Genomic DNA, 13,031 nt, shown 5'->3' with positions numbered 1-13,031 from the left:
ATGGCTAATCTGCGCACGGCTAATCTGCGCATGCACCGCAATGCGCGCACGTGTTGTACGGGTACGACGTCCATTGTGGTTTTGCACTGGTTCTAGCGACGATTCCAAAAGCACAGAAAACTGCAAGGAGAATGAAAGAAAGAGGGCGTTTATGGGTGTCAACTGACCGTTTTCTGGTAGTGTTTGGAAAAACGCAGGCGCGGCCGGGCGGGTATCGGACATCATTACCGTGTCACTAGTCGCAGCAATCATCGCACAGGATAAGCAACTACAGGGCTGGTCTTGTTTTGCACAAAATATGTTTGCTGCCGCTCTGCTGCACAGGCGTTCGCACTCCTGCAAAGCAAAAATACACTCCCCGTAGGCGGCGACTATGCGTTTGCATGGCTGCTAAAATCTGCTAGCGAGTGATCAACTCGGCATGACCCCCAAAATGTGCTCTCTGTACTACATAGAAAAAATGCTTATGCATATCATACTGTATGTAGATTTGCTGGCTCACACTTGCACAAATGAAATGGAAGAGGGAGGGGGGAGTGCAAGGGATGGCCTAGTACCGTAAGGGGGATCAAGCCAATGTAGCTCATACAGAGCATTGCAAAAATGTATACAGTGTGCTGTTATCAAGAGGTGTATTATTACATTTTATTTATAAGGCGCCACATGTGTTTCGCAGCGCCGTACAAAGGACAGTACAGGGGACAAAACATTGCATTACAGTAAATAAAATAAGAATTTACTTACCGATAATTCTATTTCTCGTAGTCCGTAGTGGATGCTGGGGACTCCGTAAGGACCATGGGGAATAGCGGCTCCGCAGGAGACTGGGCACAAAAGTAAAGCTTTAGAACTACCTGGTGTGCACTGGCTCCTCCCCCTATGACCCTCCTCCAAGCCTCAGTTAGGATACTGTGCCCGGACGAGAGTACACAATAAGGAAGGATTTTGAATCCCGGGTAAGACTCATACCAGCCACACCAATCACACCATATAACTTGTGATCTAAACCCAGTTAACAGCATGATAACAGAGGAGCCTCTAGAAAAGATGGCTCACTACAGCAATAACCCGATTTTTTTGGTAACAATAACTATGTACCAGTATTGCAGACAATCCGCACTTGGGATGGGCGCCCAGCATCCACTACGGACTACGAGAAATAGAATTATCGGTAAGTAAATTCTTATTTTCTCTGACGTCCTAGTGGATGCTGGGGACTCCGTAAGGACCATGGGGATTATACCAAATGAGAGAACTCCAGGTCCTCCTCAGCCAGGGTATCAAATTTGTAGAATTTTACAAACGTATTTGCTCCTGACCAAGTAGCTGCTCTGCAAAGTTGTAAAGCCGAGACCCCTCGGGCAGCCGCCCAAGATGAGCCCACCTTCCTTGTGGAATGGGCTTTTACAGATTTTGTCTGTGGCAGGCCTGCCACAGAATGTGCAAGCTGAATTGTACTACAAATCCAACGAGCAATAGTCTGCTTAGAAGCAGGAGCACCCAGCTTGTTGGGTGCATACAGAATAAACAACGAGTCAGATTTTCTGACTCCAGCCGTCCTGGAAACCTATATTTCCAGGGCCCTGACAACGTCTAGCAACTTGGAGTCCTCCAAGTCCCTAGTAGCCGCAGGCACCACAATAGGTTGATTCAGGTGAAACGCTGAAAACCACCTTAGGGAGAAACTGAGGACAAGTCCTCAATTCCGCCATGTCAGAATGGAAAATCAGATGAGGGCTTTTACAGGATAAAGCCGCCAATTCTGACACGCACCTGGCCCAGGCCAGGGCCAACAGCATGACCACTTTCCATGTGAGATATTTTAACTCCACATATTTAAGTGGTTCAAACCAATGTGACTTTTGGAACCCAACAACTACATTTAGATCCCAAGGTGCCACTGGAGGCACAAAAGGAGGCTGTATATACAGTACCCCTTTCACAAACGTCTGAACTTCAGGGACTGAAGCTAGTTCTTTTTGGAAGAAAATTGACAGGGCCGAAATTTGAACCTTAATGGACCCCCATTTCAGGCCCATAGACACTCCTGTTTGCAGGAAATGTAGGAATCGACCTAGTTGAAAATTCCTCCGTCGGGGCCTTACTGGCCTCGCACCACGCAACATATTTTCGCCAAATGCGGTGATAATGTTTTGCGGTTATATCTTTCCTGGCTTTGATCAGGATAGGAATGACTTCATCCGGAATGCCTTTCTCCTTCAGGATCCGGCGTTCAACCGCCATGCCGTCAAACGCAGTCGCGGTAAGTCTTGGAAGAGACAGGGTCCTTGCTGGAGCAGGTCCCTTCTTAGAGGTAGAGGCCACGGATCCTCCGTGAGCATCTCTTGAAGTTCCGGTTACCAAGTCCTTCTTGGCCAATCCGGAGCCCGAATATAGTGCTTACTCCTTTCCATCTTATAATTCTCAGTACCTTGGGTATGAGAGGCAGAGGAGGGAACACATACACTGACTGGTACACCCACTGTGTTACCAGAGCGTCTACAGCTATTGCCGGAGGGTCCCTTGACCCGGCGCAATACTTGTTGAGTTTTATAAACATGTGGAAGACTTCTGGGTGAAGTCCCCACTTGCTGACAGTGCTATCACATGATTTTCCGCCCAGCGAAGAATCCTTGCAGCTTCTGCCATTGCCCTCCTGCTTCTTGTGTCACCCTGTCTGTTTACGTGGGTGACTGCCGTGATGTTGTCCGAATGGATCAACTCCGGGTGACCTTGAAGCAGAGGTCTTGCTGAGCTTAGAGCATTGTAAATGGCCTTTAGCTTCAGGATATTTATGTGAAGTGATGTCTCCAGGCTTGACCATAAGCTCTGGAAATTCCTTCCCTGTGTGACTGCTCCCCAGCCTCGCAGGTTGGCATCCGTGGTCACCAGGACCCAGTCCTGAATGTCGAATCTGCGGCCCTCTAGAAGATGAGCACTCTGCAACCACCACAGGAGAGACACCCTTGTGCTTGGTGACAGGGTTATCCGCTGATGCATCTGAAGATGCGACCCGGACCATTTGTCCAGCAGGTCCCACTGGAAAGTTCTTGCGTGGAATCTGCCGAATGGGATTGCTTCGTAGGAAGCCACCATTTTTCCCAGAACCCTTTCATTGATGTACTGAGACTTGGCTCGGTTATAGGAGGTTCCCGACTAGCTCGGATAACTCCCTGACTTTCTCCTCCGGGAGAAACACCTTTTTCTGGACTGTGTCCAGGATCATCCCTAGGAACAGACGACGAGTCGTCGGAATCGGCTGCGATTTTGGAATATTGAGAATCCAATCGTGCTGCCGCAACACTACCTGAGATAGTGCTACACCGACCTCCAACTGTTCCCTGGATCTTACCCTTATCAGGGAATCGTCCAAGTAAGGGATAACTAAAATTCCCTTCCTTCGAAGGAGTATCATCATTTCGGCCATTACCTTGGTAAAGACCCGGGGTGCCGTGGACCATCCATACGGCAGCGTCTGAAACTGATAGTGACAGTTCTGTACCATAAACCTGAGGTACCCTTGGTGAGAAGGGTAAATTGGGACATGAAGGTAAGCATCCTTGATGTCCCGAGACATCATGTAGTCCCCTTTTTCCAGGTTCGCAATCACTGCTCTGAGTGACTCAATCTTGAATTTGAACCTCCGTATGTAAGTGTTCAAGATTTTAGATTTAGAATCGGTCTCACCGAGCCATCCGGCTTCGGTACCACAACAGTATGGAATAATACCCCGTTCCCTGTTGCAGGAGGGGTACCTTGATTATCACCTGCTGGGAATACAGCTTGTGAATGGCTTCCAAAACTGCCTCCCTGTCAGAAGGAGACATCGGTAAAGCCGACTTTAGGAAACGGCGAGGGGGAGACGTCTCGAATTCCAATTTGTACCCCTGAGATATCACCTGAAGGATCCAGGGGTCTACTTGCGAGTGAGCCCACTGCGCGCTGAAATTCATTGAGACGGGCCCCCACCGTGCCTGATTCTGCTTGTAAAGCCCCAGCGTCATACTGAGGGCTTGGCAGAGGCGGGAGAGGGCTTCTGTTCCTGGGAACTGGCTGATTTCTGCAGCCTTTTTCCTCTCCCTCTGTCACGGGGCAGAAATGAGGAACCTTTTGCCCCCTTGCCCACGAAAAGACTGCGCCTGATAATACGGCGTCTTCTTATGTTGAGAGGCGACCTGGGGTACAAACGTGGATTTCCCAGCTGTTGCCGTGGCCACCAGGTCTGAAAGACCGACCCCAAATAACTCCTCCCCTTAATAAGGCAATACTTCCAAATGCCGTTTGGAATCCGCATCACCTGACCACTGTCGTGTCCATAACCCTCTACTGGCAGAAATGGACAACGCACTTACACTTGATGCCAGTCGGCAAATATTCCGCTGTGCATCACGCATATATAGAAATGCATCTTTTAAATGCTCTATAGGCAATAATATACTGTCCCTATCTAGGGTATCAATATTTTCAGTCAGGGAATCCGACCACGCCAACCCAGCACTGCACATCCAGGCTGAGGCGATTGCTGGTCGCAGTATAACACCAGTATGTGTGTAAATACATTTTAGGATACCCTCCTGCTTTCTATCAGCAGGATCCTTAAGGGCGGCCATCTCAGGAGAGGGTAGAGTCCTTGTTCTTACAAGCGTGTGAGCGCTTTATCCACCCTAGGGGGTGTTTCCCAACGCACCCTAACCTCTGGCGGGAAAGGATATAATGCCAATAACATTTTAGAAATTATCAGTTGTCATCGGGGGAAACCCACGCATCATCACACACCTCATTTAATTTCTCAGATTCAGGAAAACTACAGGTAGTTTTTCCTCACCGAACATAATACCCCTTTTTGGTGGTACTCGTATTATCAGAAATGTGTAAAACATTTTTCATTGCCTCAATCATGTAACGTGTGGCCCTACTGGAAGTCACATTTGTCTCTTCACCGTCGACACTGGAGTCAGTATCCGTGTCGGCGTCTATATCTGCCATCTGAGGTAACGGGCGCTTTAGAGCCCCTGACGGCCTATGAGACGTCTGGACAGGCACAAGCTGAGTAGCCGGCTGTCTCATGTCAACCACTGTCTTTTATACAGAGCTGACACTGTCACGTAATTCCTTCCAACAGTTCATCCACTCAGGTGTCGACCCCCTAGGGGGTGACATCACTATTACAGGCAATCTGCTCCGTCTCCACATCATTTTTCTCCTCATACATGTCGACACAAACGTACCGACACACAGCACACACACAGGGAATGCTCTGATAGAGGACAGGACCCCACTAGCCCTTTGGGGAGACAGAGGGAGAGTTTGCCAGCACACACCAGAGCGCTATATATATACAGGGATAACCTTATATAAGTGTTTTTCCCCTTATAGCTGCTGTATTTTTAATACTGCGCGTAATTAGTGCCCCCCTCTCTTTTTTAACCCTTTCTGTAGTGTAGTGACTGCAGGGGAGAGCCAGGGAGCTTCCCTCCAACGGAGCTGTGAGGGAAAATGGCGCCAGTGTGCTGAGGAGATAAGGCTGCCGAGAAGGGGGCGGAGCCTATCTCCCGTTTTTCTGTGTATTCTGGCAGGGGTTAAATTCATCCATATAGCCCAGGAGCTATATGTGATGCATTTTTTGCCATCCAAGGTGTTTTTATTGCGTCTCAGGGCGCCCCCCCCCCAGCGCCCTGCACCCTCAGTGACCGGAGTGTGAAGTGTGCTGAGAGCAATGGCGCACAGCTGCAGTGCTGTGCGCTACCTTGTTGAAGACAGGACGTCTTCTGCCGCCGATTTTCCGGACCTCTTCTGTCTTCTGGCTCTGTAAGGCGGCCGGCGGCGCGGCTCTGGGACCTATCCATGGCTGGGCCTATGATCGGTCCCTCTGGAGCTAATGTCCAGTAGCCTAAGAAGCCCAATCCACTCTGCACGCAGGTGAGTTCGCTTCTTCTCCCCTTAGTCCCTCGATGCAGTGAGCCTGTTGCCAGCAGGTCTCACTGAACATAAAAAACCTAAAACTAAACTTTTCACTAAGCAGCTCAGGAGAGCCACCTAGTGTGCACCCTTCTCGTTCGGGCACAAAAATCTAACTGAGGCTTGGAGGAGGGTCATAGGGGGAGGAGCCAGTGCACACCAGGTAGTTCTAAAGCTTTACTCTTGTGCCCAGTCTCCTGCGGAGCCGCTATTCCCCATGGTCCTTACGGAGTCCCCAGCATCCACTAGGACGTCAGAGAAATAACAGAAATAGAGTACAGGTAACAGAGCACCACACATTCTCAAGACATAACACAGCTAAGATGTAAGTATCGAGGGAGTGATCATCGTACTACTGGAGGCTGGTGGCCATAGATGGAGATGAGCCTTTACTAGCAGGATAAAGATGGTCGTTGAGTAGGGGAGAGCTGTGCGTGAAATGTGTTGAGACGAGGGCTTAGATAACAAGAGGAAAGAGGGCCCTGCTCTGAAGAGTTAACAATCTAGTGTAGTAACATGCAATGCAACGCCCCGTGGAAAATGTGCACTAATGATGATCGGCAGCCACTTCTATTTTAGTTGCATGCATCTTCGTGCCTACCATTGATATGATTAGTGTGGTGATGCAATTTATTCACATCACTTGAGATTTGCAATCTGCAGCACGATTTCAATTCATTGACTTTTTTATAATTATTATTTTTTAAAGGTGAAGACAACTAATGTTTGTATTTAATTTAAAGAACTTAATCAGTACTTTCATTTTCTATTTTCACCTGTATTCAATTGCATTTCACATATTAAACGTGACTATCATTTAGTAACACTGTTCTCTCGAGTATGCCTAGAGCTTTTCAATCATCTACCCAGGGCAGCACCTCTGGAGAGTTTGAGAAGTATGCTCCCACTGCTTCCTCGGACCAGTCTTCTGTACTTGATACTTCAAGTACGATATTATGTACAAATTGGGTTTTGTATCTTTAGCATTTACTACTAATTCTATCAAGCAATATCTGCTAGCGAAAATCAAATGCAAATACTACTGTTCTCTCCTGGCCTCAGCCTGGGACATTCTACTACTGTTCTCTAATTGCCTCAGCCTGGGGCATTCTACTACTGTTCTCACCTGGCTTCAGCCTGGGACATTATACTACTGTTCTCACCTGGCCTCAGCATGGGAAATTCTAATACTGTTCTCGTCTGGCCTCAGCCTGGGGCATTCTACTACTGTTCTTACCTGGCCTCAGGCTGGTACATTATACTACTGTTTGTTTCTGGCCTCATACTGCTGTTCTCGCCTGGCCTCATCCTGGGACACATACTACTTTTCTCTTTTCACTTTAGGCTGGGACATTATACAACTGTTCCTTCCGGGACATATATACAGTCATAAAACTAGTACATATGCTACCCTTATAGTGCTATACGTATCTTGATATGTCCAACTCCGAGTATGGCGCAAAATCCATATTTTCCATCGGTATTTTATGCCTAGTTTGCATCTTAACTGGAATGAGGCTTTCCTAGTACAAATAATCAATGGCAATAGACTGTTTTTCATCAGACCCTGTTGCTGCTTAATTAATGAATTACAATCTCCACCTATTACCAGTAAGATACATTCAGTTCTGGTCATCTCATACCAGACTTAAGGATATACACATACTGTGTGGTTACACGCTACAGTACACCAAGGAATTGTTCAAAGTGGCAGTGTTATTGGTCTATTAATTTCTCATAAGTGAAATACACTCCTGCAACACAGCACATAGGTTCTGTATATATTATTTCAACAGACTATCATTCAGCAATCATTCGCTAAAGAGGCCACCTAATTTATGAATCTTCTGTTCTCTCCTACCTGTTCTTAAAGCTTCACTACCTGAGGCTCCTCTTGTCTTATGTTCAGCTTGTGATTGTCTGGGTCCTGGAATACTGGGGTTCTGTTTGGAAAATATGGATAGATACATGGTACATGAAATACGGACAGCCTAACAAGTTCAGTCAGTAAGACGCATGTTTAATAATTATGTCGAGCTACCAGTAACGAGCACCAGTGTTAATATTTAATAAATATACCTATCTGCCCCAAACAGCTCTGACATTAAACACTTCATATTCCCCATTTACTAGTTGCCTCTTCTACTTACCAAATTTAGCCCCATATCATTTAATTGCCCACAAAGCTCAGAGCAATAGAAAGTCCTATCACCATACCTAAAATTAACAGACACTATCATTACCTTAACATTAAGATAAATAGCCCTTACCACCAAATAAATGACCCCCAACAATGTATACTATAGTTAGAAGCGACCCTAATAATTTAATTAGTACTGTATACCTCCCTTTCAGCCACATCAATACTATTTGTCAAGATGACAAAGGTCCATGCTAGGACCGATACATTGATTGTATGCAACATCATAGCATCTGTTGAATAGGAACCTGCTGATCTGTTTAAATCTGTTGTGAATGCTGATTTGCTTACAGGACTAAAAGCAATACTTTAAAACACACTCAATACACTTTACAATCAGGCCGCTGTAATCAATCCTTAGCCTACGTACTTTTTACAGTTCGCGTACAAAGTCACGTACCGTGTATGCACTTTGCGTACTAACGCCACGACGGACGTACAAAGTACACGCGGTGCATACACACACAACGATAAGCAGTGAGCACTATGCAGCTTCACATGTGTCTGAGATACACTTACAAATTTAGCAGAGATAGAGGCACGACACAATTTGTATTTAAGAAGTTGGGATCCGACCCGCCAACATATAATTGATAAAAGGGGGTTACAACAAATATACAATTACAATAAGAGAAAAAGAGGCTACAATACAATGGTACATACGTTTGGTTTCGCCAGCGCTACGCGGCCACGGTGCTCAGGTCTATCAGGCAAGATGACCCTTCAGAGAGAGAGATTACCGACCGGCTAGGCAGCTTGGCTTTTTATACAGTTGATCAAAACATAATACAATAGACACTGTATGCTCTTCTTCCATTGGTTCGGGGGTGGGACATATCCTGTGCACCGGGGATCATTGGTCAGCTCAAGAGGTGAGCGATGGCTAAGACTTGAGATGTAATTTCTGTTGTTTGCATCTGAGTTCCCGCCCCATGACCAGTTAAACCCCTCACATTAATCATACATAAATCTGGTATTATTAATAACTTATTGTTGCAATATGTGATAATATTCTTATACCCACCAGATTAATGTTTACGTGACCCTGAACAATATGATCCCACTCATGATAGATAGAGATAGATATATATATATATATATATATATATATATATATATATATATATATAGATATAGATAGATATATATATATATATATATATATATATAGATATATAGATATATATATATATATATATATATATAGATATATATAGATATATATATATATCCCCATACATACACACATATTCCTGTTATTACAATTTGTTAGGGAACATATACATACATACATACATATATATATATATATATATATACACACATACACACACACACACACACACACACACACACTCTCTCACATACATACATTTCAAAGAGTTCAGACCATGAATGTTATTACCTTAGCTATCTAAATGTCTGGTTTGTAATGTGTCAGGTATTGCAAATTGACTTTCTCTTCAAACTAGGTTCCTGGATATTGTCTTTTTGTTTGTCCTGTCTTCAGATAAGACAATGACAATCCAGTATTTATTGTCTTCGACAGATACTGGACAACTCTAGAACAATAGGGGTAACCAAAAGGTATTTGCCTTCTTCATAGGATTTCAAAGCTTTGCGTAAACAAGGCCGTCTGGTACATTGTATTAGAGTTTCTGGGAGGATAATTTATGTGTGAACCATCTTCTTGCTATTAGAAGGATGAGCAGACAGTGGGTGATTTATGCATTATATGGATTAAATATATCATATATCTTTGTGGCTTTTCCATGCGAGTACAAATGCTACCGTAATTATTCATACCATGCGCTAATAGGCACGACCGAGTGAGTGATCATACGCAATTTGCGAATATATGCACGCACGGCAGAATAAGTACGCGCACGGAGGCCAAATGTGTGGTGTTTGTATGTGATGTGTGTACTGTAATATTTTCCGACTTCTACACTGTTTAATATTTTTGTATTGCTTTGGATCTATTTGGGTTGCTGCCCTAGCTTAAAATTGCTGTTTATAAGAGTGTGTGGACTTAACATAAATATGTAAACACAAATATTATAATATACATATATATGTTTTATATGCAAAGGAGTTTTGTGTAACAGCCCTTAACAAAGCTAGCAAGACAAAGAAGTTAATGTGGAATGAGCCCGCAATATATAAATTTCATGTATTTTTTTTTAGATATGGCACAGATTCACGCTAGACAAAATGAAATCAAGCTAACACATTTTTAATTAAAATATAGATTTATCATGTTTAAAGAAGATGAATAAAAAAACATATGTACATATGAGATATGTATATGTATAACGCAGATCTATTCCACATTTATTCCTTTTCTCCCTCACAAACATTATTTTAGGCTCTCCGAGTTGCAGAAGCAGATTCTTCTGTCTGCCTATCTAGCTCCCAGCACCAATTGTACGTCAGTGAACAAGTCAGGTGATGTGCACCATCCAACAGATGACAGACATGCCCTATGGAGGACAGTAGTGGGCACACTCATTGCAGAGCTAAGGGAAGAATGAATATCTTTCCTCTCATTTCCTTAGTAGATTTGGCTCTTCAATGCTTCCTCTATATATAGATGAACCATTTGCGCAACATAAGTGGCTGGCCCTGGGGAAATTCCCACCATTTTCTAGCCAAAACATTCTCATGACAAAGGTTAAAAACCACAAACCTCTAGTCTACAAAATACTGAAGGACTGGAAACTTGACTTATAAATGTGAAGTGGACATCCAATTAGACACCGTTTTATTATATAGTATATCAAGCTCCACTCCACCAGTATCCCGGCTACTCCAGTCTCACAGAATTCAAGTACTGTATCAGGTTCTAGAAGTATGGGACATTGGTTGTGATCTTACAATTTGGTAGGAGACCCTCCCTCACTAGGAATTACATGAACACATAGAGGACACGGCATAAGGCCACCAACACTTGGCAACTTCTAAAATGAGATTTATGGTAAGAACTTACCTTTGTTAAAATCTCTTTCTGCGAGGTACACTGGGCTCCACAAGGATAGACATTGGGGGTGGAGTAGGATCTTGATCCGAGGCACCAACAGGCTCAAAAGCTTTGACTGTTCCCACAATGCATAGCGCCGCCTCCTCTATAACCCCGCCTCCTCTATAACCCCGCCTCCCTGCACAGGAGCTCAGTTTTTAGTTCACCAGCCCAATGCAGTAGCAGGTAAGAGAGACAACAACAGTTAGTAGCCACAGACAACACAATTTCACCCCAGGAGAAAGTGTCAGCGGCTAATGCCACACCAACCCAAAAAAGCTAAGTGCGTCAGGGTGGGCGCCTTGGGGAGCCCAGTGTACCTCGCAGAAAGAGATTTAACAAAGGTAAGTTCTTACCATAAATCTCGTTTTCTGCTGTGGGGTACACTGGGCTCCACAAGGATAGACATTGGGGAAGTCCTAAAGCAGCTACTCATGGGAGGGGACACACTGTAGTGGGCATGAGAACCTGGCGTCCAAAGGAAGCATCCTGGGAAACGGCAGTACCAAAGGCATAGAACCTTATGAACGTGTTCACTGAGGACCACGTAGCCGCCTTGCACAAATGTTCAAGGGTCGCACCACGGCGGGCCGCCCAAGAAGGTCCAACAGACTGAGTAGAATGGGTCTTAATGTGAGCAGAAGCGGACAGACCAGCCCTCACATAGGCATGTGCAATCACCATTCTAATCCATCTGGCCAAGGTCTGCTTGTGAGCAGGCCAGCCACGTTTGTGAAAACCAAACAGAACAAAGAGAGAATCAGACTTCCGGATGGAAGCAGTCCTCTTCACATAGATACGGAGAGCCCGTACCACAACCAAAGACCGCTCTTTGGGAGACAAATCAGGAGAGACAAGGGCCGGAACCACAATTTCCTGATTAAGGTGGAACGAAGACACCACCTTAGGTAAATACTAGTGATGAGCGGATTCGGTTTTACTCGGTTTTACTCGGTTTTACTCGGTTCTCAAAACGGCATCTTATTGGCTCACGGATGTCACGTGTTTTGGATAGCCAATAAGATGCCGTTTTGAGAACCGAGTAAAACCGAGTAAAACCGAGTAAAACCGAACCTCGCTCATCTCTAGTAAATACCCGGGACGAGTCCGCAGAAACGCCCGGTCACGGTGAAAAATCAGATATGGTGAACAACAAGACAAGGCGCCCAAATCAGACACTCTTCTAGCAGAGGCAATAGCCAGCAGAAACACCACCTTAAGGGAAAGCCACTTAAGGTCAGCCGATTCAAGAGGTTCAAACAGAGAATCTTGCAACGCCTCCAAAACCACCAACAAATTCCAAGGAGCCACAGGCGGGACATAGGGACGTTGCATTCGCAACACACCCTGAGTGAAGGTATGTACATCAGGCAAGGTTGCGATTTTTCTCTGAAACCAAACCGACAAGGCAGATATATGAACCTTGATGGAAGCCAGACGCAGGCCAAGGTCCAGGCCCTGCTAAAGAAAAGCCAAAAGCTTGGCCGTACTAAACTTGCAAGCGTCATAATTGTTAGATGACCACCAAACAAAGTAAGAATGCCAGAATCTATAGTAAATCCGAGCAGAAGCCGGTTTCCGGGCCCACAGCATAGTTTGAATGACCGACTCAGAAAAGCCTCTGGCCCTCAAGACGGAGGCTTCAAGAGCCACGCTGTCAAAGCCAGCCGGGCCAAGTCCTGGTGGACACAGGGGCCCTGAATGAGGAGGTCTAGTCGTTGTGGAAGTAGAGGGGGACACTCTAGCGAGAGGCCCCGGAGTTCTGAGAAACAGTGCCGTCTGGGCCACGCTGGAGCTACGACAAGCAGAAGTACTCCTTCCTGCTTGAACTTCCGTATTTCCCTGGGCAGGAGT

General features: G+C 45.3%; 1 protein-coding gene across 11 annotated transcripts in view; it reads right to left on the bottom strand.

The window, feature by feature from the left end:
- Positions 1 to 13,031, bottom strand: part of LOC135055374 (uncharacterized) — a 902,783-nt gene that overhangs the window by 731,127 nt on the left and 158,625 nt on the right. For 8 of the 11 annotated variants that reach the window (XR_010243739.1, XR_010243738.1, XR_010243735.1 and 5 more), the window contains exon 2: positions 7,820 to 7,901. The exons of the other annotated variants lie outside the window; for them this stretch is intronic. The gene's annotated coding sequence lies outside the window, so the exon portion shown is untranslated. The remainder of the gene's footprint in view (positions 1 to 7,819; positions 7,902 to 13,031) is intronic. 11 annotated transcript variants of the gene reach the window in all.

Source organism: Pseudophryne corroboree, chromosome 3, assembly GCF_028390025.1.
Source record: "Pseudophryne corroboree isolate aPseCor3 chromosome 3, aPseCor3.hap2, whole genome shotgun sequence".
Lineage (NCBI taxonomy): Eukaryota > Metazoa > Chordata > Amphibia > Anura > Myobatrachidae > Pseudophryne > Pseudophryne corroboree.
Note: the sequence above shows the minus strand (reverse complement) of the source record. Positions and strands in the feature narration are given on the sequence as shown.